Genomic DNA, 27,301 nt, shown 5'->3' on the forward strand with positions numbered 1-27,301 from the left:
AATTAATACACATAAGTCTTAAAGACTTATCCTCTCTTCTAAATCTATTTAATTTTTATTTGCACTTAATGGATACATGGTGAAAATTTTTTTGAATAAGGAAATTTAACAATTATACTTTTAGAAAACTGAAAAAAAAATTCTCTGAAAGGTTAATGAAGAAAAACAGCTATATATTTTGAAACTTTCCATTTATTCTCATATTTCTCTATTAACAATTTTTATTCTTCGATGGAGAAAAATTCTCTTTAGCTTAACTTGTTTTATTGTTTTTTTTTATTACCTAAATAGAAAGTTTTAATAGTACAATCTTTGGTTGTGGTTTCAATCAAATTATGAATCTTGCTTTCTAAAAATATTTTATTTCTTTATGCTTTAAAGTATTCTGGATTCAACTGAGATCACAGATATGCAAATTTAGAATTTATAACTTATAAGACTTTCTATTTATAGTCATGAGCTATTATTACGGGCTTCTACTATGAGATAGACTCCTGTCTTGACACATAGTAAAATAGTATATGTTTATTTATGTTTCTCCTGTAAAGTATTTATTATATACTATAATATACAATCATATTCTTTTCTACTTTTGTAGATAGAGAGCATCTAAAAATTTGTTAGTTAGCTTAGCATTCAGTTCTGGGGTCTAAAATTATCCATAGACTAATAAAATCGGATTAGACTGATCGCGCAAACCACCCCCCTAACCCTGAGGCACACTTCCTCTGAAAGACCACCTTGCCCCTTTTTCATAAAAAAAAAAAAAAAAGAATTATTAACATTGATTGGTTGTCGTGGGTTTGACAAAAATTATCAATTTTAAAAATTTATTTTCTTATAAACTAGATGGTTCTGTTACTTGCATGCTATTGCTATTCTAATTGAATGGTTAATAATTGAGTTTAATTCTATCCAAGGCAGAAAAAATATTAAATTTTTCTCAACCATTCGAAGTAATATAAAACAGAACCAGCATTTTAAATTTTAATAACTTTGACGCTAATTTGAAATTTTTAAAAGTGTAAAGTTTTTTCTTTCTTAAGAGAACATGGTTACAAACATTTTTAATTATTCAATAAATATTTCATTTGTTTCATTTTTTGATCGTTTTTTATCTACATCGGAAAATTGGTCAATATGAACTATTTACTTACTCTTAAAGTAATACGAAATTTAAATGAAATAAGACGTGTTACTGTTATGCATTTTCAGTTTTTAAAGTAGGTGGCTGCCAAAAAAGAAAATAACAATAAATAAAAAAAAAATTTTTTAAATCCCCTGCTAATAGTTTTGCTAAACTAAATAAACCTTCTTAAAAAAGTAATAATGATGATGACTGCATTAATAACATCTTAATATCAGAATGCTTTTTTTTAAATCTCTAGAAGTATGCAAAATTTCATTTTGTTTTATTTAATTTATTTTGAGTTATGGAAGTAGGAGGCACTCGCTTAGCGAAAATTTTCCGAAATATCGGTAATATAGAGAGATTTCTGCCAATTGCGCTTATCTTCTCTGCAAAAATTTACTTGTTCTGAATAATTTTTAATTGGAAAATTTGAATTATTTCTAACGAAAGTATTTTGCTCTCAGATTTAAAAAAAACAACAAGTTTTGAGCTCAAAATTTTAATTTTACAATTCGTTAACTAATATCGTAAGTATTTAACTGAATTGAGTTTTAAAAGAGATATATAAATAATCATAGAGACATGCTTTAATTTTAATCTCTAAGCATAAAAATCTTTCTCGTGTGTATTAATTAAGAAAATAAAGTTTGTTCATTATGAGCATGAATGCAACAATAAAAAAATGGTTTTATTTTTACTAATAAATCAAATGAAAAAAATATAATTTAAATCTAATTATTATTCAATAAAGAAAGAAAATAGCAGAGAAAATCTATACGAAAATGTAAATTTGGTATAAAGGGCCTTCAAAAATTCTATAATATATGAGAATCAGGCTTTTTGTACTTTGAGGCTAAGGCTCATAAAATGTTTTGTTCTGGAACCCGTAAAACCTTTGTTCAACTTTGGATGTAGTTATCTTCTTCCTCTGCTGCACTGCAGCTTTTGTGGGTTCAGCTAATTATCGGGCTAAATCCGTATTGTTTTTTAAGGTATGAATCTTTAGTAAACATATAATAGGCTGAACTAAAAATAATTTTTATAATTATAATCATCAATAAGGATAGCTTTAAAATGAGGGAACATTAGAGAGTTTGCATAATGAAGCAAACTTATCTACACTGACGCCGTGAATTAATTATCAACAAGAGGCCAATATAGTAGGACCTTCTTTTTAACTAGTAAAATGTAATTTAGAGTTTGTCCGCAGAAGACGGAACTAATTTTCTTAAAATCGATGTGCCGGTTTTACTTCACTCCCCCCTGTCTAAGTATTATCCAATTTCTTTATATATATTTACATCAATAATACATTTTCCAAATAACATTACGCATAAGTTAATCAAAATTGGAATATAGAATGTTCATCACCTCTAATGATTAAAATGTGAATTTAATTCCGAACTATAATATTTATCACCAAGCTTGCTCCTACTACTAAGGTATTTTTTAGTACATACATTTTAAGAGTGTCTAAACATTTTGATAGGAAATTTAATACTGCAAGAACGCCATTTTTTTTCTTTTTGTAATATTTCGTTTTTAAAACGTATTTTTTCGTTGTAGTTGTAGCCTCAAGCACTGTAAGCTATGGTCATTTTGTATCTTATTCAGATTGCCATTTGGGCAGTCTATTCCCAGATGCCAAATGGACTGTCAAAGTTCAACAGTCTACCTATATTATTAATCTATGGAAAGACTTCCCTGAATGCTAAGTTAACTTGATTAATTTGAGAAAGTCTGTTTTATGAAATAAAACAGAAGCCAATACTTTAAGTAAATATGGATAATGAAGAGATTTGAATGTCTTCTGAGTTCTTGGTTCAAAGGAAACTTAAAAATAGTAAAAGTTCTTCCCACACTATTACTTTGTGGATTAGCTAAGTGTGGATTTATAAAAATAGATTGAACTAATTTAAAACCAAACGCATTTTATCAAATTTTAATATTCAAGTTTTGTGCCTTTTCTTTTTGATTATGTATGACAAAGTATAGTTTGATTTATATCGATTAGAACTACTTTAAATTCTAAGATATTATTTTTCTGTAGCTCATTTTTTTTTATCTTCATTTTAATTTTATGGTTGCACTTTTGCTTTTAACTTTGATTGCGAAAAAGTTTTCAAATATTTCTTCATTTTTTTCAATCACCAAATTTAAGAGAAAATATTTGTTATTAATTTTAATTTTTGTGCGTCTGTCGTCATAAGTCAACTTATTACCTCTTTAAAAATGATTACAATAGTTACTTATTAAATTTTGTTTTCATTTCAGGCTCTAATGTCAATTTTTTTCAGGTAAAACTAATAAGTATTATAGATTCATTTTAGTTCATTAAGATGCTCAGTTCAACTAATAAAACAGTATCAATTGGTTTCCTCCCTGAGAATGAATGACTTTGTGTCTGCTACTAATAGACAGAGATGAAGACGGCAGAAAATCTTCAGAAAACACTTAAAAGATGGTCTTTTTTCCAAATTAGGTTAGTTTGACAAATCTTATTAAACTTACGATAATCATACTTACCAACTTGTAATATCGCTAAAAAAATATTTTTTAGAAAGTGGTAGTAAAACAATTAAATTCGTAGGAATTTTCTTTGAACAAAACTATCAAGACATCTCTAAGCATAATTAGCCATGAAATAGATTTTAATTACAAATTTTTTAAAAATTATTGATTTGTCGTAGTAAATTTTTTTTTGAAACTTTAAACTTCAAGAGTTAATACCCCAAAACGCCTATGTTGAATGTTAATGTAATACTAAGAAAATTATATCTCAGTTGCCGTACAAGTTGGCAGCTATGGATATTGTTCTAAAAACAATGCATTTTGTATAAATAGTACAGTCTTTTGGTCCAATACTGTACTACTAAAAGAACTTTTTATAAAAATTCTTAATAAATAGCATTGCTGCTAGCATTTTAAAATGTAAATTTGCACTGGCATTGACTGTTTTGTATATTTAAAAAATTTAATTGAATATCAAAATGTCATTTTCCTGGTATGTCACAAGCAATATTTCCAATAATAACTAGCTTTAAAACTTCCCTCGAATTTTTCAATGTCTAATTTTTTTTTTATCTCAACCGTTGTAAGCATTTCAAGAATATATACAGAGGTATTAGTTCCAAAAACCTTGTTTAGAAATAATTTTTTCTGTCAATAATTTGTTTGTCACATGAAAAGCAGTCATTTTACTGGCCACTTTTTTTTAGTAATTTAAAATTAAAATAGATAGTCATTTTAGGTTAAGCGATTGATTAGAATACCATCCTATCAGAACATGTCTTATTTCAGGATTTAAGAACTTACTTTCTGGTTCAAAATCTATTTCAAAGAATTTTACAAGGTGAGTAGGTTTTTTGTTGTCATTTTACTGTGTTCTTGAAATCAATAACATGAACTACATAGATTTACATGAGTTATTTCAATAAATCCCTATAGTTTTCTGCGGAAAGTAAACTTCTTAGGCCGAAATGTTAAATTAAAATAAATGCTGTAAATGGCTAATTGTCATTATCCTGCCTGTCATTTTCCTAGCTTATGAATGCCATCAGTTACCAGAAATTTTTTAAGCAGTATAATGTAAAGAGTGAACGCAAATATTAACCTAATACCCAGTTTATGTAAGATTGTAATATGCTTGTACAAAGTTATCTACTTATTTAATGATTGATTATTATACACAATATTATTCTGTACATATCAGCTTCAAAATTACTTTTGATTCTTTTAGCAGTGGATAAAAGAATTAATTTAAACAATTCATGGTCCATATAACACAAAGTCTTTAGGTTATTTTTTTTTCAAAACACAGATAGTTAAAATATGAAGGACATCACTGTACAATTTAATTCTGTCATAGTCTTTAAACTCTACTTGGGTGTATAAATTAAAGAATGTAATAAAGTTGGAAAATAAAATGATTTGAAATATTTTAAATTAAAATAATATAATAAAAAAATCCGATGTAAATTATTATAAAATTAATTTTACTGGGTTATTTTAAAACATGGGGCCTAAAAAAATCAAGGAAAAGTAAACTGAGAAAAAAAACGGGAAGCCGAGAAGAAATAGTATGTTCAAATTGTTCACAATAATTATTTACATAAAAATGTAAAATTAACTTTTCAACTTTGTCTTCTTGAGTTTCTTAAGTTGAATTACTTACTATTAGCTTAAAATGACTGTTTTCTTAACTCCTAATCTAATATGTCATTTTTCTGGTATTCAAAATTTGGTGAATTCCTACTTTTTTTGAGAAAATATCGATTAACTACGCTGCTGTCTGTAAAATATTAATAAATGTAACTAAATAAATATATAAAAAAAATTTAGATTATTTTGAAGACTTTAAATTTGAAGAAACTTTTTTTTCCGAATTGTCATGTTTCCAAAGAATTACCCATATATATATATATATATATATATATATATATATATATATATATATATATATATATATATATATATATATATATATATATATATATATATATATATATATATATATATATATATATATAAATATATATATATATAAATATATATATATATAAATATATATATATATATATATATAAATATATATATATATAAATATATATATATATATATATATATATAAATATATATATATATATAAATATATATATATATATATAAATATATAAGTTCAACGAAGAATAAAACAAAGAAAAATAAAAGACAAATGAAAAAGGGGGGGAAATAATAAGTAAAAAATAACAAACAACAGTTTATTAAAAAAAAAAAAAAAAAAAAAAATCATGAAATGTTAATTAAAAAACCGGAAAAAAAACCGGAAAAAAGGATATAATCTTTTCTTCAGCCCACACGATTATATCCGCAAAACAGAGTGCTTTCTGATATTGTATCAATAAAGCCAAAGCTAAATAAATTAATACAATAGTGTGAGGAGCACTCAAAAAATTTTTTTAAAAAATAACAACAAATGAAATAGATCACAAAAAGTACAAATAAGTAAAAATAACATGAAAAAACAGATAATAAAATAAAATAAAAAGAAAAAACATTAAAAAGGGAAGACTATAAAGCGAGCAGCAAAATCAGTTCAACTTACATGGACGAATATTTTTCAAGAATGATTTAAAAATGTTTTCACAGAAAGATTGCCAGATTACAAAATGTGAAAACAAAAGATGAAAACAAAAGCGCAAATCGAGTGTAACAAGAGGGTTTTAAAGTGTCGTTCTTACTGCACTGTTGAAGTGATTTGTTATTCTGAGTTTTGATTTGTTAGTTACCAAGGATGGGCCCGAAATGGATGTGCGCAAGGTACTATTATACTGGATAATTTTAAAAATTGATCATAAATAGTTTTAGAAGATAGATGTTTATTTAAGAAAAAGTATAAAATAGAAAAGAGAAACATAAATTGCCTGTTTTGCAGATAATTTTAGCCGCGGATTTGCACGAAATGGATTAGTACATAGAAAAATTATTTAAATTATCAAAGAAAAAATTCTTTCAATAGATAATTTTGACACGGATTTGCCCGAAATGGATTTGCACATGGAAAAATTAACAAAGAAAAAACCTAAGTAGATAATTTTAGCCACGGATTTGCCCGAAATGGATTTGCACATGGAAAATTGTATAAATTAATAAAGAAATTTTTAAAAAACAATTTTATCCACGGATTTGCCCGTAATGGATTTGCACATGGAAAAACTGTATAGATTTACAAAGAAAATTATTTAGTAAAGGAATTTTTAGTAAATAATTCTAACCACGGATTTGCCCGAAATGGATTTGCACATGGAAAAATTATACAAATTAACAAAGAAATAATTTTGGCAATGGATTTACCTGAAATGGATTTACACATGGGAAAATCATAAAAATTAACAAAAAAATGTTTAATAAATATATCCACCAAAATATACGATTAATTCAATGATTTTATATAAAATTTTATTACATTAGTTGGGTATCCATTGTTTTTTATCAGATTTTGAAAGAGTTTATCGATTTGTTTTTTGGATAAATAAATATTACTACATATTCTTTTAATTCTGTTCATTTCATTAAAAGTGGTATTTAAATAGATGCTCCTAGAAACATTAGAATTCCAAGTAACTAGTTTATTAATATTAAAATTAAAATCATTTCTTTTATCGTATAAATCAACAAAGCAGATATTTTCAACTTTCATAATACCCAAATCCAAAAAATTGAAATTAATGTTATCATCATGATTGCGAAGTAAGATTAATTCCTCAGGGTATATATCACTCAATAAAACAGTAAAATCTAGGAAATTAAAGACAATTAAGTCATCAATATATCTAAAAACAAATTTAATACTAAGAGTAAAAATTTTTTCATAATAATGCAAAAATAAGTTAGCTAAGAGAGATGAATAATTAGATCCCTGTGGTATTCCATTAATTTGAAGAAAAATATCCCTTCCATTGTAAAGATAATTATTAAAAAGACAAAGATTAATCAGAATTTCCCAATAATCAAAATCGCAACAAAGGGTATTTTTAAAATCATGGTAATAATTCAAAAGGACATCTTTTAGTTTAGAAAGGGGAATGCTATTGAAAAGATCCTGGAAATCAAAAGTCGCAATAGAATTAATTTTATTATGTTTAATGAAATCTAAAATCGGTTGATTATTAGTGACAATCCAAGAGAAACCTTCTTTAGTAATATAGTTAATAATCTTATTTAAGTAGTTAGAGAAAAGGGTGCCAGGTTTAGTTAAATAAGTATTAGACCCACATGTGATAGTTCTAAATTTTATTGGAATTTTATGAAATTTAGGACTGATAATTAAGTAAGGAAATTGTATATTGCTAATTTTAATTTTTAATCTCTTGTAAAAAGCTAAAATTTTTTTAATGACAATATTATTATTGAAATTACTAAGTTCAAAATTTTTACTATTTTTTAATTCCGTATTTAAAAGTTCAGCATAGAATTTTTTACAGAATATAGCATAATTATTGTTAGCTTTGTCTATGGGAGTAATTACAAAATCTTTTTGAAGTTGCTTAATTGATTGAACAATATTAGAAAAATTTGTTGAATTGTTATTCTTATTTAAATTATCCTTATTATTGAAAATAACGTTTTTAAAGTAATAATAAACTCCCCATTTCCATTCTGTTAGCATACCTAAAGGTAAAGAGAATCTATTTGATATCTTTAAACAAAAACTATTGAGATCATTAAGAACGTATTTTAGAATCTTTTTGATTGATATACGGTAAATGGGTCTAAACTTTGTGCCTTTTATCATTAAATTCCTAAGTTCCAAGTTTTCTATAATATTTAAATTACCAGTAATAATATGTTTATGATGTTTATCAACAAAATCAAAATATTTATCCTCCTCACAGTGACATTCATAATCGGATATATTAATACTCCCTATATTTTTGCTTATATTATTATAGTTAAATATGGTTCTACCAAGATATTTGTTATATTTAAAACTTTTAATAATGTTAAAATCTTTTAATGGAAATAAAGCTTTAAAATTTTCAAAAATGTTGTGAAATTTGATCTTATCGAAAATAGGATTTTGAAAGTTAATAACGAAATATAAATTATCTAAACTTTTCTTTTTATTAGGCAAAATTTTGCTCATTTTGGCTTTTATAAGATCGAAACAAAGAATTTTAAAATGTAAATTAAAGAAAGAAAAGTTAATAATAAGATCGTGGAATTTATATATTTCATAATTCTTAAGGGAGAAGACAAAATCTTTAATTGGTTTAATGCTATATTGTTTATTAAAGTCATTTTCCATATTAGAAAGAAATTTTATATTTAATTTGTCACTATTAAGAGAGTTTCTATTACTTCTTGAACCCCGTTTACCTCGATTAGTACGCTTGTCTTTAATATGAAAAAGTGAATAAGTTGATGAGTTATTGTAGTTAATCTGTGTATGTTGGAAGGAATCGTTTAGCCCATAAGGCAAAATTGTTTTATATAAAAGCATGTAGTAATTTTCTTTCAGTAGTCTTAAATCTAAATCCTCTATAATATCTAAGATATTAATTTTGACACTGTTAAATTTATGTACTCTAAAATGATTCAATTCCAAGTTATTGATAGTCTTATTACTGTTAATATCAGAACGGTGTTGATTAATTCGAATGTTAAGTGAGTTACAGTTATATATAAATATATATATAGATATATATACAGTTATATATAAATATATATATATATATATATATATATATATAAAAATATATATATATATATATATATATATATATATATATATATATATATATATATATATATATATATATATATATATATATATATATATATATATTAAATAACAGACGGAGATAGATATCTCCATGATCCATATTTAAATACGTGTTTTGCTTGAGGGGCATTTTTTTCTTTATCTTACAAAATACAGCAATTTTTTAAAACCAAAATTAAATGCATTCTGAATTTTCGTTGGTGGATCAAATATAAATGAGACCTTTCTAATAGCAGCATACGATTTTTATTCTTATTATCAATGGAACAATAAACTTTATCTAAAATATAAGCAATAGCTTGGCACTGTTTAGTTTTCGTTAAGTTTTTTTTTTTTTTAGTTACTTTAATCATAAGTGAGCGGTCGTAACATTCTTAACGCAGTTTCAGAGCACATATTAATAAATTTTTTAACAAGAGGAAATATCAAATGTACTGACAATTTGAACAGATCACAGGCAAACTTTGGCAATGATATCCTGTCTAGAGCTCAAGTATGCAAACGGCACTAGTCATTTAAACAAGGCCGTTAAGAAATTGAAATTGTCTCATGCTCTTCAACCAAGATTGAGTCTTACTACAGACCTTGTTCATAATGACTAGAGCCCGGATTTTGATGACCTAAAAAATCTCAACTAATGACCTTAAAAAGTGCAAAAAAATGCCCTTAAAAGGGCCGAAAATGCCCTTAAAAATACAAAAATTGCGCAAAAAATGCCTTAAATAAAGTAAAAATATTGAATTAAAAAATATTTTGGTCTTTAAAATTATTATGAGTCATGTAAAAAATATAAAGCGATGCAATACTTGTTCTACGTTTATTAAAGTTTGAAAAATATGTTTTATATCCTAAAATAACAAAAAAAGGAAAATATATTGACACCAAAATATATTTATTTTGTATAGAAACTTTAATGGATATAACAACTTCCATCTCATAATATTACTAAATATCAGAATTACATTGGATTATTAAATGTTTTTTGATAATTTGAAATGTAAACGAGCGTCTCTTGTCTGAAAGTAAATTTTCATTCCTGCAGAAGCTTCTTTCAACGTCTACTGATGTTATAGGTGCGTACTTGAAAAAGACGGTCTCACTTACTTACAATTCTTCTTCAATTTGAAATGATTTTGCTTCTCCTGTTAATATTCTATAGATTTTCTTCATTGTTTGGAAGCCAGTGTAATAATGAAAATTGATAAAAAAAAAAGTAAAAATTGGAAAAAATTAACAAAAAACTTTAAAAAATGCATTAAAATGCAAAATACGCCCCAAAATTTAAAGAAAATTGCCCGATAAATCTAAAAAAATGCTCTAAAAGACAAAAAATGTCCAAAATGCAAAAAATGCAAAAAAATGCAAATGCCATCAAAATCCGGGCCTTAATAATGACTGACGAATGAAAGTTCGAGAAATTTGTGCTGTGGAGTTATGGAAGTATGCAAAGCATAATTCATGACGATTTGGAATATAGAAAAATCTCAGCTAGGTGGGTACCTAGAATTTTGAACACAAAACAAAAGTATGCAAAAAAAAGAAGTTTGTCAAAAACCGAAGTAACGCAACCAAAGTTTCAGACATTTCATTGGGATACGGTTCAACATCCTCCATGTAGTCTGAATTTGGCACTTTTAGATTACCATTTGTTTAGAAAAATTAAAAAAACTTTATGAAAACTTAAACTCAAAAGTTGCAACAATCACTACAATAGTTGTTAGTCACTTTAAAAACCATATTACAATGAATAAAATGGTTTTAAAAATTATTATTACTAAAAAAAAAAATCATTTATTTTTAGAATCAAGTCAATAAATATAGCCAACAAATTAGTTGATAGAATGAAAGAAACAAATTTTCTAACTTTAATGGCATGTAGTCGTTTATGTGCTCATCAGCTAGGGAAAATGAGGAAAATACTTAATTCTTCTGCACTTTAACTGAGCAATTCAGTTAATCTGCAAATTATCTTGATAGAGATTCTTGACTCCGACATCCTAGTTTTCTTAATGTTAGGAAAATTAAGAAGGTGGAGATAAAAATAATCTATTAAAATACAATAATTATATTTCGTTTACGACATTAAGATTTAATGATCTTTAATTTTTCCTCAGGATATAGAGAAAAATGAGCAAGAAGCCTTGTAAAGACATCTAACAGTCATTAATGGTAAGGTAAGGTAACTATCGGTAAGTTTTACAAGCTTAAAAAAATATTAAGTTCTATTTATTCAAGAAATGGTATGATTCTGTGCTTTGTAAAGGTAAGCTTCCTAATAATACTTAATTATAATGTAAATTATTTATTTATCCTGAATGTTTGTTTGTACGATATTCAAAGTAATCCTAAAAAGGTAGAGTAAGTAATCTAATATTGCGTTTTTTTTCTTCAGGGTAAAAAAAAAGAAAAGGGGGTGGGGTAAAATTTTGTCCGGTTTTTTTCCGTTTGGTACATTTTCGTTCGGGGGATCCCGTCACACATTCCGCAAAATTCATCATTCTTACGTCCGCGTTTAATTATATGCGACGAATATTGTGCCTTTTCCACGTTTTATTCCAACACGTTTTATTCGTTTCCAAATTTTTTTTGCTTGTTCTTTAAATTTTTTTCCATTGATGCATTAAAAAATTTTTTTCATTGTTTCGTTTTCAATTTTTTTTCTTTTTTTTTCCATTGTGTAATTCTTATATTTTCTCCTTAGTACTTTTTCTATATTTTTTTTATTGCTTTTTTTTATTTACTTTTTTATTGCTTTTTTTCCATTGTGCTTTTTACTTTGTGTTTTTTTTAATTTATTCCAGTGTATTTTTCTTTTTTTTTCCAGTGTTTTTTCCAACAGTTTTTCCGATTTTTTCCTGTGGAGTTTTTTATTTGCCATTTTATCCATTGAATTTTTCCATTTTCTTCCTCAGCGTTTCCCAATTTTTCCATTGTTTTTTTATTTTTAATTTTTTCAGTATTTTTTTCTATTTTTTCCTGTGCATAATTTACTTTTTTTCCATTGTTCCTTATTTTTTTATTTTTTCCATTTTTTTTGTGTGTAATTTCGAAGTGTATTTTTTTTTGTCTCTTTTCAATCTTTTTTTTCGATTGAGTAATTTTTTTTTTTCCTCCGTATTTTTTTTATCTATTTTTGCCATTGTGTTTTTACGTTGTTTTTTTTTTAATTTTTCTGTTGTGTTTTTTCATTTTTCCATTGTGTATTTTCCATTCTGTTTCTTCCATTCTGTTTTTTTTTCAGTTTTTTTCCAGTGTATTTTTTGATTTTTTTCCAGTGTATTTTTTGATTTTTCCAGGGTTTTTAATTTTTTTCCCATTGTTTTTTTTGTATTCTCATCGTTTTTTTGCATTTTTACAATCTGTGTTTTTTTTCTATTTTTTCCATTGTATTTTTCAGATTTTTCCTATGGAGTTTTTTTAATTTCAATTTTATCCATTGTATTTTTTCATTGTTTTATTTTTTGTGTTTTTCCGATTTTTTCCTGTGTGAAATTTTCCTTTTTTCCATTGTGTTTCTTTATTTTTCTATTGTTTTTTTCATTTTTCAGGTGTGTTTTTTCATTTTTCCATTGTATTTCTTCCATTCTGTTTTTTCGGTTTTTTTCCATTGTTTTTTTAATTTTTTCCATAGTATTTTTTGATTTTTTCCAGGTTTTTTTTAAATTCTTTTTCCATTGTGTGTTTTGTATTCTCATCGTTTTTTTACATTTTTCCAGTCTGTGCTTTTCTCTATTTCTTCCATTGTATTTTTCCAATGGAGTTTTTTTTAATTTCAATTTTATCCATGGTATTTTTCTATTGTTTTTATTTTTTCAGTGTTTTTCGATTTTTTCTTGTGTGATATTTTCTATTTTTCCATTGTGTTTTCCTTATTTTTCTATTGTTTTTTTCCGGTGAGTTTTTTCATTTTTCCAATGTGTATTTTCCATTGTGTTTCTTCCATTCGGTTTTTTTCCATTGTGTTTTTTTGATTTTTTCCAGTGTATTTTTTGATTTTTCCAGGGTTTTTTTAATTTTTTTTCCATTGTGTGTTTCGTATTCTCCTCGTATTTTTACATTTTTCCATTCTGTGTTTTTTTCTATTTTTTCCATTTTATTTTTCCAATAGTTTTTTTTAATTTCAATTTTATCCATTGTATTTTTCCATTGTTTTTATATTTATTTTTTCAGTGTTTTTTCGATTTTTTCCTGTGTGATATTTTCTATTTTCCATTGTTTTTTTCCATTTTTCCAGTGTGTTTTTTCATTTTTCGAATGTGTATTTTCCATTGTGTTTCTTCCATTCTGTATGTTTTCGGTTTTTTTCCATTGTGTTCTTTTGATTTTTTCCAGTGTATTTTTGATTTTCCAGGGTTTTTTAATTTTTTTCACATTGTTCTTTTTGTATTCTCATCGTTTTTTTGCATTTTTCCAATCTGAGTTTTTTTCTATTTTTTCCATTGTATTTTTCCGATTTTTCCTATAGAGTTTTTTTAATTTCAATTTTATCCATTGTATTTTTCCATTGTTTTTATATTTATTTTTTCAGTGTTTTTTCGATTTTTTCCTGTGTGATATTTTCTATTTTTCCATTGCGTTTTCCTTATTTTTCTATTGTTTTTTTCCATTTTTCCGGTGTGTTTTTTTCATTTTTCCAATGTGTATTTTCCATTGTGTTTCTTCCATTCTGTTTTTTTTTTCGGTTTTTTTCCATTTTGTTTTTTTCTATTTTTTCCACTTTATTTTTTGATTTTTTCCAGGGTTTTTTAATTTTTTTTCCATTATTTTTTTTTGTATTCTCATCGTTTTTTTACATTTTTCCAATCTGTTTTTTTTTCTATTTTTCCATTTTTTCCGATTTTTGCTTTGGAGTTTTTTTAATTTTATCCATTGTTTTTTTTCATTGTTTTTATTTTTTCAGTGTTTTTTTCGATTTTTTCCTGTGTGAAATTTTCCTTTTTTCCATTGTGTTTTCTGTATATTTCTATTGTTTTTTCCATTTTTCCATTGTGTATTTTCCATTGTGCTTCTTCCATTCTGTTTTTTTCGGTTTTTTTTAATTGTGTATTTTAAATTTTTTTCAGTGTATTTTTTGATTTTTTTTCCAGGGTTTTTTAATTTTTTTCCATTGTGTATTTCGTATTCTCCTCGTATTTTTACATTTTTCCATTCTGTGTTTTTTTCTATTTTTTCCATTTTATTTTTCCAATAGTTTTTTTTAATTTCAATTTTATCCATTGTATTTTTCCATTGTTTTTATATTTATTTTTTCAGTGTTTTTTCGATTTTTTCCTGTGTGATATTTTCTATTTTTCCATTGCGTTTTCCTTATTTTTCTATTGTTTTTTTCCATTTTTCCGGTGTGTTTTTTTCATTTTTCCAATGTGTATTTTCCATTGTGTTTCTTCCATTCTGTTTTTTTTTTCGGTTTTTTTCCATTTTGTTTTTTTCTATTTTTTCCACTTTATTTTTTGATTTTTTCCAGGGTTTTTTAATTTTTTTTCCATTGTTTTTTTTTGTATTCGTTTTTTTACATTTTTCCAATCTGTTTTTTTTTCTATTTTTCCATTGTTTTTTTTTCATTGTTTTTATTTTTTCAGTGTTTTTTTCGTTTTTTCCTGTGTGAAATTTTCCTTTTTTCCATTGTGTTTTCTGTATATTTCTATTGTTTTTTCCATTTTTCCATTGTGTATTTTCCATTGTGTTTCTTCCATTCTGTTTTTTTCGGGTTTTTTTAATTGTGTATTTTTAATTTTTTTCAGTGTATTTTTTGATTTTTTTTCCAGGGTTTTTTAATTTTTTTTCCATTGTGTGTTTCGTATTCTCCTCGTATTTTTACATTTTTCCATTCTGTGTTTTTTTCTATTTTTTCCATTTTATTTTTCCAATAGTTTTTTTTAATTTCAATTTTATCCATTGTATTTTTCCATTGTTTTTATATTTATTTTTTCAGTGTTTTTTCGATTTTTTCCTGTGTGATATTTTCTATTTTCCATTGTTTTTTTCCATTTTTCCAGTGTGTTTTTTTCATTTCTCGAATGTGTATTTTCCATTGTGTTTCTTCCATTCTGTATGTTTTCGGTTTTTTTCCATTGTGTTCTTTTGATTTTTTCCAGTGTATTTTTGATTTTCCAGGGTTTTTTAATTTTTTTCCCATTGTTCTTTTTGTATTCTCATCGTTTTTTTGCATTTTTACAATCTGTGTTTTTTTTTCTATTTTTTCCATTGTATTTTTCAGATTTTTCGTATGGAGTTTTTTAAATTTCAATTTTATCCATTGTATTTTTTCATTGTTTTTATTTTTTCAGTGTTTTTTCGATTTTTTCTTGTGTGAAATTTTCCTTTTTTCCATTGTGTTTTCTTTATTTTTCTATTGTTTTTTCCATTTTTCATGTGTGTTTTCCCATTTTTCCATTGTGTTTCTTCCATTGTTTTTTTCCGTTGTGTTTTTTGAATTTTTTCCAGTGTATTTTTTGATTTTTCCCAGGTTTTTTTTTAATTCCTTTTCCAGGTTTTTTTTAATTCTTTTTCCATTGTGTGTTTTGTATTCTCATCGTTTTTTTACATTTTTCCAGTCTGTGTTTTTTCTATTTTTTCCATTGTATTTTTCCGATTTTTCGTATGGAGTTTTTTTAATTTCAGTTTTATCCATTGTATTTTTCCAATGTTTTTGTTTTTATTGTTTCAGTGTTTTTTCGATTTTTTTCCTGTGTGAAATTTTCCATATTTTCCATTGAGTTTTCCTTATTTTTCTATTGTTTTTTCCCATTTTTTGTGAAATTTCAAAGCTTTTTTTTCTCTTTTTTCATTTTTTTCTCCCATTGCGTTTTTTTTTTCAATCTTCCTATAGTTGATAACAATTTAGATTTTCTCTATTGCATTTGACGAATCATCTCTATTTCGTCACTTTACCTTCCCTCTTTTTTTAAATGATACAAACTTTGTATCGCGTGCTTCGTCTTTTCAAAGTTTTCTTTGCTTTTCTCGTCTTTTTCTAAGTTTTTCCAATTTTTTTTAATGTTATCTCATAATTTTTTTTAAAACAAACTTTGTGTCTTTTTTTTTAATTAGCTAAAAATAACTTTTCAGCGTTTTATTAGTTTGTTTCGTCGGAATTTTTTTTTCCCTCAATGTGGTTTATCTGGATTTATTTAATTAGTTTCATATCAGTTGTATTTTCAGTGTTGTTCATTTGGTTTTTTCAATGTGGTTCATCAGTTCTGTCAGTGTAATTTCCATTGGTATTTTATCTTTTTTTGTGTGTGTGTTCTCAGTTGGATTTTTTCAGTTTGTTTTTCCACTGATTTTTCAATCGGTGTGTTTTCCATTGTTTGTTTTTTTAATGTGTTTTACGTTTTTTCCCATTTTTGCATTTTGCTTTCCATAGTATTTGGTGCGTTTTCAATAAATATTTTTTGGTATTTTCCATTGATTTTCTTTCAATACTTTTTTTCAGTGTGTTCAATCTTGTCTTTTCCACCAGTTTTTCTCCATATTTTTCGCAATTCTTTGTTTTACAGTTTTTTCTCATTTTTGCTTAAATTTAAGCTTTCTATTTTTTTACTACATCTGATAAATTCCATCCGTGACTTCTGTCATTGTATTTTTCAATATTTTTCATTTGTCAGTTTTTTTTCTCCATATTTCTATTATTCAAATTTTTACCTGTCAAATTTTCAAGTTATTATTTTTTTTAATAACTTATAAACTTTTATTTCTTTTTTCTTTTCGTTTTTTTCTAGTTTTTTTAGTTCCGGTTTTTTACAATGTATTTACCATTTTTTTGTTCTTATCAATTGAAGTTCAATTGTCTGGTCATGTTTTGTCATCCCATTTTTTTTATCAGTTTTCAAATTTTTCGTTTTTTTTTCTATGTCCTGTTTTTTTTTTATTGTTTCAAATTAGTGTCTGTTTCATTGCATGCTTCAATACTAGTATGGGTTTAAATTTTTTACAAAATACTTTTTCAATTTTTAATTATGTGTTATAATTTCTTATCAGTGTATTCAGTTTTATTTACCAATTCGAATTCTACATTCCATGTGTTTCGTTTTTCCAATTTTTTCCTTATTTTTTTTCCTATTTGATTTAGATTTTTTTTTCCAGTTTTTATTTCTTTTTTTCTCATTTAGTTTTAGCTTTTCATTCATTATGTCTACCATATTTTTCCGAAGTAATTTTCAGTTTGGTTTCTGGTTTATATCTAATATGTTTCACAGCACTTCATTCAATTTCCCTCAAATTTTTTTCCCTTCAGTGTGATTTTTCAGTATCATCCCAGTTTTCGGTTTTTGCATTCATGGATTCAACTATCCACTCCACATTTTCTCTTCAAATTTTTTTTTCGTGATTCATGTCATCAGAAAAAACGCTTGATTTAAATTCTAATTTAGTATATTTCAGCTCTTAAGGGTTTTTCTCGATTACCCGACATATAAGTGAAATCCTGACTCATTGGAATCGGCCAGAGTGACTCTAACATTGCCTGCCTCTAACATTGCCTACCTCCTTCTCTTTAAGCATAAGAAGAGGAATTGTCGCTTTTGAAAGATAAAGAATGTAAGTTAAAAGTTCCATTCTTATTTTTCTTTACTAACTGTTTTATACATTGCAAATTTTAAATTTTATGCACCAGTTTTTTTAATAACTTATTGGAGATTCTAGTTCTCTTAAAATCTCCAAAGAGATTGCTAAACGCATTTTTTTAAAAGCATCATGAGCAAAATTTCTTATTTCCTTCAATCGCAAAAATTATTTTGAATGTATTTTGAGTGTATCCGGGTACTATTCATTGTCAATTTGTGTTTGGTCACTTGATCTTTATGTTAAGATTGACTTTCTCTCTCTTATAAACTTGGTCTGTTATAGAAATATCGGAACTCTCTTCGGGTCTCTCTTCATTAAATTCAATATTTAAAAAATAATATTTTACAGATTTTCAAAATTATTTGTGACGCTATTTTTGGTCATCATATTGAATTTATAATTTGCTACGCTGTTAGGACATTCAACATTAAAAATAAATTTCAATTATTAAATATTTAATTTAAAAGAAAAAAAATTCAAATATTTGAATAGCTTATTTGCTGTTAAAGAACAGCATAATAAAATAAAAATTTAAATTTTACTTATGCAATCAATAAAGCATATACTCTGATATATAATGCAATAAAAAGATAGTGATTCCTTAAAATAATTTAGGCATTAATTATAATTATAATCACACTGAATCAAAAGTGAAAAAAAATATAATGAAAGCACTAAATTTTAATATTTTAATTTAAACAAATAATATGGTAAACTATTGAATAATATCAATTAATTGAAATAACAAATACAAATATCAATAATTCTGTAATAACCCTATGAGCATGAATTATTCAAAAGCATTCACTTTTCAAAATTTCAGGTACAAAAAAATTCAACTCGTTTTCGGTTCTTGCTTTCATGGATTCAAATATCTACTTCACATTTTCTTTACAATTTTTTTTCACGATTCCTGTAATCAGAAAAAACGGTTGATTTTAAATTCTAATTTATTATTTTTCAGCTTTTGAGGATTTGTTCACAATTACCCGACATAAAAGTGTATGCCTGACTCATTAGAATCTGCTAGATTGACTCTAACATTACCTGCCTCTTTCTCTTTAAGCAGAAGAAGAGGAATTCTTGCTTTTGAAAGATAAAGAATGTAAGTAAAAAGTTCCATCCTTATTTTTATTTGTTAACTGTCTTATACATTGCAAATTTTAAATTTTATACACCATTCATGTAACCGTTTTTTTTAAATAACTTCTCGGAGATACTAGCTCTCTTAAAATCTCCAAAAAGATTGTTAAAAACATTCCTTAAAAGGCATCATTAGCAAAATTTCTTATTTTCTTCACTCGCAAAAAATAAAAAGAACTCTTAAGTGCTTCTAACGATATATATATATACTAGAATCAACTTCAATTTTTTTATACACACAAACTTTTCCAGACAAAAGGATTTTCCTGTTCGCCCCCTCGTTTTCTTTATAACGAAGAAAACATTTTTAAAAATGATGAAATCAAAATTTTTTAACTCCATATAAGTAATGAAGTTTTACCATTTTAAATGAATAGGTTTTCTAGTAAAAAAGTTGGTTTTTATGTTTTATTACTTTAATTTTATTTATTCATTCCGGCGAAAAATTTTAACTTATTACTTATGAATTTATTATTTAATCAAACAAGTTTGGTGACTTATAATAAACTATAAGGAAATTATTTTCATTTGACTATTTGCTGATTAACTTTATTCAAAATTAAATTAAAATAAATTAAACTAAATAAATTATTCCAAGACCTCTATTAGTGTGAAAAGGTGATATTTTTGCATAAATAAATGTTTTAACTTTTCAGTGTCGCTTTTTATAAAAATTTTGGTTTGCCTTGAAACTTATTAATTTTATATATTTGCCTAACTTATTATATTTGCCTTGTAATTTATCAAGTTTCAGCCTTCAATAATTATACTGAAAATATTATAAGTTTTAAACTCACGTAACATGTGGTATTTGATATCAGTTCAAAATCATAAGATGGCGCTTTGCTGTCCTCTGACGGAATTCCCGATTATGCCAGAGACTATATATGAATTATGCTTCAAGAAACCTGAATTAAAGAAATTATATACTGGATTCTTGAACTAATCACCCTTAGTATAGGACTTTTCAGTACCCCTGCCAAAAGTAAAAACAATAAGTTAACAAGTTGGGAGATGCAAATTAATCTTAATTCGGAAATAATTTAATATTTAGAGAATAAAGAAATGAATCATCAAACTTCGTCGAATTTCTTGCCAAAAGTGAAAAATAAAGACAACAAAACTAGTTTGATTGTCTTATAAAAGTAAGAAATATTCATAAAAATCTGGTTTCAACTACTCTCAGTTTTTTTTTTGGCAATCAAACAGGTTTAGATTGTTTTAACCTCGCTTTCCTTTTTAAAGTGATTCGCTGGGATAGTTTTTTGTTTCTTGCTTTACTAAAATATTAATTGACGAGCACTAATTTGTTAATTTCTTTGTTTCAATTTTGGCAAAAATTTCAAAAATATGTACTGAAAGTGGTAATTACGGAACACCTTTCAAAATTAACTAGCTAACAAACAATTACGCATACAGATTATTTCATAACGATTGCCCTTTATATACATTTTTTTATAATTCTTATTTAAGCAAAATAGTATATAACATTAACATAACTAATATTTCAGAAAAGAGAAAAAATATCTATCAAACTGAAGATGGTAGGGGAGAGTGGGGTCAATTGTAACAGGGTACGATTGTAACAGAGCAAAAATTTCGAGTGTCGGGTTCTAGATTTGGTTCCTAGGTGGCGCACAAGGTGTATTTAATAAATCTACATGTACACCCCTGATGGCAACCATTTTTTTGTACTTTTGAAAGAGTTACATCACAAAAGATATTTTCACGCCACGCAAGTACTTTTTTTGGTATTAGAATATTATATTGTAACAAAGTAATTTTGTTTAAACAAATAAAAATTAGTAACCGAATATGTAAGTGGACACTTTAATTAACATTTCAATAAAAAAAAGATTAGTTTTGCTTATTAACTAGCATTGTTTTTAACAAATGAAGCTGAAAGGGCGTCTTGGGGACAATTGTAACAATAAGTAAAGGGACAATTGTAACAGCTGAAAATAAATAATCTTATGTTTACAAACCATTACTTAACTCTTTAAGAACCATCAATAGTTTCTTATATCATTTATATTGTGTTGCATGTGCATTATTTTATTTGTCACCTTTCACAGCATAAATTAAAAGTTTTAACCCCTTAAAGTTAAAAGTTTAACCCTTTAGGTTTCTGCTCATTATTATTTTTACTCCTAAAATATCACTACTATTTTGATCAATAAAAAAATATATCACAACTATGATAATATGAATAATTAACTATGTTTTAGTTGAATTTATGAACTGTTACAATTGACCCCGTAAGTGGGGACAATTGTAACAACTGCACGACTGTCAAAAATTGTTAATAACTAATATAATAATATTTAAAATCAGGTATTTATTTTTTTTCTAGTAGAGGATAGTCTACTTTACTCGTCTGTCAATTAATACTAATAATATATTGGATTTTTTGTTAGTTAAAAATAGTTAAGTAAAAAATGTTACAATTGACCCCACTCTCCCCTACTTACTGAAAAATCGAAACGTGTTTGAATGCCGTAAAGAAACGAAAGAGTAGTTTAAATGTGATTTAGAAACTCCTACTTTAATCAGTTACTGGTTTTGATGTTTTTCATCCCATTTTCCTTACCTTTGAATCGACAGTTTTTGATCGTATGTTTTCTTTCCTCCTCGCTTAAATAATAATGTGAGTTCACTAATATGCATTACTTCACTTTTGACAAAAATTTTGAAATCAATATTAAAGGTGGTGACAATGGAAAACTACTGCACAACAATCTTCCAAACTTTACAACTCTTTTGTAAAAAATGCTTTACAACGCTACTGTTTTAAAAAAGGAATAATTAATATACATAATTAGGTTTGCCAAAAAAAAGTTGTACACGTCAAAATGAAATTTTCAGACAGCAATATTGTACTTTAAGTCGAAAAACATGCTTATAGCTTTTCCAGTAAACTTGGAGATATGCAATGATTTTATATATATATATATATATATATATATATATATATATATATTTATAATAGGGTGGTCCCGAATTCATGGTAGAAATTTTGAAGTTAGATACCGGACTTTGTAACAATCATTATTGTTCAGGAATGTATGGACGCAAGTGAAGCGATGAGGCTGAAACAGGAGAAATAAAAAGAAAGAGATATTTAGTTATCGGTTGGTTGCGTTGCCGGCAGAGTGCAGTGGATGTTTAACCACCGTTCAACTTGATGCATCTCAGAAAAGGAAAGCCCCATTCTCAATTATGCTAATTTCTACGATGGGAGACTTTACATATGTCGAAAAATCAGACATGCATTGCATGTACGGCAGCGCAAATGATAACGGCAGAGTTGCGCTACGAATGTATCACGCGCAGTTTTCAGATCGACGAATGCCGGCTCACAGAATTTTTCAGCTGTTACATCGTGAACTTCGCGAAACTGGTTTTTTCTACTTCACCAGACATGAAACTGGTCGTCGAACAACTGTACGCAGTCCAAGCCTGGAAGAAAGCATCTTGAACATTGTGGCTGATAGACACGAGTTCGTACAAAAGCTGTTGTTCATCATGTAGGTCTGAGTCATCAGACAGTTTGTAGAATATTAAATTAAAATCGCTTTCTCCCCTTCCATTTTCAGTGAGTACAAGCTTTGAATCCGGCAGATAATCCTCTCCGCCTGAGCTTTTCAGTGGGTGGTACAGCAATGGGCGCTGCAGCCGTACTTTATACTTCATGTACTATTTACAGATGAGGCGACGCTTACACGCGAAAGTGTGACTTTAATACGCGCAATTCCCATGTGTATAGTAACCGAGAATCCACATGCAACGCGACCACATGCGCATTAACAATGATTCTGTATGAATGTGTGGGCTGGTTTTGTCAACGACTTCTTGATTGCCCCATTCTTACTACTGACGTGACTTAATGGCGAATGTTATCTTATTTTTCTAGAACATGTGTTGCCAGAACTACTGCAGGATGTTCCGATCGAGATTCGTCACCGCATGTGGTTTCAGCATGATGATGCGCCAGCCCACTTCAGTTGCTCAAATATCCGAAAGGGCTGCACGTGTGTGTGAAATAACTGGCATCTTTGAACGTGCGCGCCAATGGCACCACCGACGCTGTCAAGCACGTATCGCTACTGGTGAACGCAATTTTGACAAGTTATTGTAAACATTACTCTTGTCAACGACGTTTTCAATAAAAAAATTTGTCTTTTCCGTTTGTCTCTTTCTTTTGTGTGTTGGCGCCTAACTGTCTCACTTGCGTCCGTACAATAAATGATACGTAATCCTTTACAATAAATGATTGTTACAATGTCCAGCACCTACCATTAAAATTTGTACCAAGAATTTGGAACCACCCTGTATAAATATTAAGGATTATATCTATAAAAATTCCTTAAAATACTTAATTGCAAAAAAATAAATTACATTCTTCAAATATTTAATAATATTATTCTAATAACTTCAATTCAAAAATCTACAGATAATTAATTAATTATCTGTAATTAATTGATTAATTTTGAAAAACACACAAAATAATTTTTTTAAATAATATTTTATCCTTCCGAGTACCAATCCACTTCCTGCATAAAATATAAAATTCGATAAAATCCTCTCTTCACTATATTAGTTGAAAAATGGTAAATAAGTTAAATTAAAAAGTAAATGCTTTATGTTTTAACTAATATTAATGGATTTAATGAAAATTCAAAGCATTTGATTCGAGTAAAATTTTCACCTAATTAATAAAAAACAATTCTAGAATGATCATTTCATTGCAACAAAAATTAAAAAATATGCAAAAAAATGTTAAAATGTAATAAAAAATATGTTATCTACTTTTAGATGGTTTGCATATGATTATTTATGCATAAGGATCAATTAAGATTTATGATTTACAATTAATTGGCGCTAGCATGCGCATGCCTTACAAATGAAGATAATTCTAATCTCGTAAATTTTTTATTCTTCAAAAATATTAAATATATACTCCTGTAAGGTTAAAAAAATTATTCAGAATGTTATTATACGGTATAAAAGCACTAAAATGCTCATAACTGTTTAACATTTACGTGTAAAACAAAAATTTAATTACAAGCTGAAAAGTAGAACTAAAATGATTTAAATACAGGGTATCTGCTCACCTGGAAAGTCATGAGAAATCGTGGGAAGTCATGAATTTCGGTATTGAGCAAAATTTGTCATGAAATGTCATAATTTTTACTATGTTTTACAAAAAGAAAAAAAAATCATAGGAATTCATGGATTTAGGTCGCCGAAAAATCTATTTTTTAAAATGGAATTTACCCCCCCCCCCAAATTTCATGGTGTTCCTAATATCTGAATTTGTAACAAAATCCCCACTCACAGTCGTATTTTATTAAAATATAAAATGTTTTATCATGTTCTTTAAATTTTATGGTGTTCTTTTAAAAAATGAGAGAAAAAACATCCTTTCTAGAGCTAATTATCTTTTGAAGTTCTGTGATTTCAGTATTTTTGTTATTTTTTATTTTATCAATTTCAAATTGTAGCTGAAGCAAGCCAGTCATTGGCGAATTTTTTTTATTCCAAAATGATAATAGAAAAATCAGGAGTATTTCTTTCCTTTCCGATGAACAAGAAAAGTATCTTTAGAATATAATTCTGCAAAAAATTATTTGCTTTTATATTTTTTTCAGCTATTTTATTGTTTCAACTCTTTCAATTATCTGTTTTTTTTTTAAATTTAAAATCTATAAATATAAAGATGCAGAGTATAACAGCTTTGGTTGTAACTATCATTTCAATTAGTGTTATTATAATGCTATTTTAAATTTATTGTTGTGTTTTTGTGGGAGAAAACAGTAGCTTCATGAAGTCATGAAAAATTCTTGGAACTAGTCATGAATTTGAAAATCTAAAATGTAGCAGATACCCTACCCTGTTGTAGAAAAAGGACTATACAGCCTAATTTTGAAATTACGTTTTCACTTACTTCATTTATATCAACTGTCAAAAAATGAAAGAATGGGAATATTTTAAATACGGGCTCTTTTTTTCTTCATTTTATTATTAATCATAATTTAAGATCATAGTGCAATCATACATAGCTAGCTATACACAATTCATTCATACAAAAAATTTCATAACCGAATTAGGCAAAACTTTTTACATATTAGATTTAAAAATCACAGATATTAGAAAAGTGCAATAATTAAATTTATATAGAACCAAAAGAATACAAACAATACATTTCAATACAAACTATAGATGTTCACATACTTGATTTTTTATTCTGTTAAAAAATAGAACAAGTGTGGAATTTCGATAACTAATTCTTACAGTTCAAAAAAAAATAGATTTAAAAAAAAATATTTTTCCTATTTTTTTATTTGAAGGTTCATATGCTTTGTTTATAGTTGATTATGTGAATTAAGTACGAATACGAGTTATTAAAAATGAAATAAAAAACATTCCTAACGAAGTATTATATTAGTAAAATGTGCAGAATATATTATTTGTAAGCTATTATAAAAAAAAGCAAAATATAGTTACATTCGTTTAGATCAGGGGTTTCCAACTTACATGAGGTCAGGGGCCACAATTAAAAACGCAAATCAAATGGCGGGCCGCAACTTTATCAAAAGTTTTTGTAGGACTCTTTTATGTTTGAAGGAATATTAAATATTACTGTCAGAGTTTTACCAAGTTGTATAAAACAAAAGTATTGAATGACGAATTAAAATAAGAAGTAGATTTTTAAAAAGATTTAATTGTTATTAATAATATTTTTAAAAATATTAAATAAATAATAACATTTCGGGCTACAATAACTTTAATGTGCTCCTATGTATTAAGCAATTAATGTGCAACAGATATCTAATTGTTAAGGTATTAAAACTTATAATATTCAATGAGAAAATTGAGGTTTTGTCTGATGCAACCACCAGAGAATAGATATTTACATTTTAAATTTAAAATTTACAAATGTGTGTGCAAATATTCTCATACAAAATGGGTGGTTTCAAAAAGTTAAATCGGAGAATTTCTTCGAGAAAATTTCTGATACGCACATGCTAAATTATATTCACAAAATACAAAAAAAGTGAAGTAAAAAAGACAAACATACACGATTATGTTTGTATTTGAATAAATTTTTTCCTGAATGCAAAACCTGAAAAATAAATTTCTTTGCACCGTTGGTATGTTAAATTTTACAGAAACGAAGAAATTAGGTTTTTATTAACGAGAAATGTATTTTAAACCCATATAGAATTTTTACGAAAATTGTCCGAACTGAAAATGACAACTAATATATTTTAGTTCGCGGGCCACAAAAAAATGCTTCGCGGGCCGGATGCTGCCCCCGGGCCGCCAGTTGGAAACCCCTGGTTTAGATCGATCCTTTTGTTTAGACATAACCATTCAGTTTGTGCAAGAATTAAATATCCTTTTCTAATATTTTTGGTGACTTCTTCAATATCTAAACTTAATTGTAAAAACACCTAATGTTGTCTGCACTTATTAATTAGCATATTTGAGGTCAACCTCTCGAACCATTAAGATTGAGTCATACGTGAAGATCCAATCATTAGATCAAACGTTATACAGCAGTGGTTTCCAACTGGCGGACCGGGGGCCGCATCCGGCCCGCGAACAAAAATATATTAGTTATTTTTTTTAAATATACTAATTAAACATAAAATATTAGTTATTAGTTATTATTATTAAATATACTAATTAAACATAAAATATTAAGGTTAGGATATCAAGAATAAAATTCGATCAGGAGTCTACAAAAATCGGCGAACAATATTTTATTTAAAACAGTGGTTTGCACCTGGCGGCCCGCGGGCCTCATCCGGCCCTCGAAGCCAATTTTTGTGGCCCGCGAACTAAAATATATTAGTTGTCGTCTTCTGCTGACAATTTTCGTAAAAAATCTATACGGATTTAAAATACTATTCTCGTTAATAAAAACCTAATTTCTTCGTTTCTGTGAAATTTAACATACCAACGGTGCAAAGAAAATTATTTCTCAGGTTTTGCATCCAGGAGAATATTTATTCAAATACAAAAATAATTGTGTATGTTGCTCTTTTTTTTATTTAATTTTTTGCATTTTGTGAATATAATTTTGCGTGTGATAATTTAGCATGAATATAATTTAGCATTAACTGTGTATCAGAAATTTTCTCGAAGAAATTCTCCGATTTAACTTTTTG

The 27,301-nt window shown here is 26.5% G+C and overlaps 2 long non-coding RNA genes across 2 annotated transcripts; both read left to right on the forward strand.

The window, feature by feature from the left end:
• The first annotated feature begins 3,451 nt into the window (after positions 1-3,451).
• Positions 3,452-12,185, forward strand: LOC147801109 (uncharacterized). Its single transcript, XR_015430822.1, has 2 exons — positions 3,452-3,614; positions 11,531-12,185. It is a non-coding gene; the product is annotated as an uncharacterized LOC147801109 (long non-coding RNA).
• Positions 12,186-14,285: 2,100 nt separating this feature from the next.
• Positions 14,286-23,299, forward strand: LOC147801110 (uncharacterized). Its single transcript, XR_015430827.1, has 3 exons — positions 14,286-17,954; positions 18,946-19,086; positions 23,038-23,299. It is a non-coding gene; the product is annotated as an uncharacterized LOC147801110 (long non-coding RNA).
• Positions 23,300-27,301: the final 4,002 nt, after the last annotated feature.

This window comes from Parasteatoda tepidariorum, chromosome 12, assembly GCF_982258835.1.
Source record: "Parasteatoda tepidariorum strain Cologne lab strain chromosome 12, Ptep-v5.0, whole genome shotgun sequence".
Taxonomy (NCBI): domain Eukaryota; kingdom Metazoa; phylum Arthropoda; class Arachnida; order Araneae; family Theridiidae; genus Parasteatoda; species Parasteatoda tepidariorum.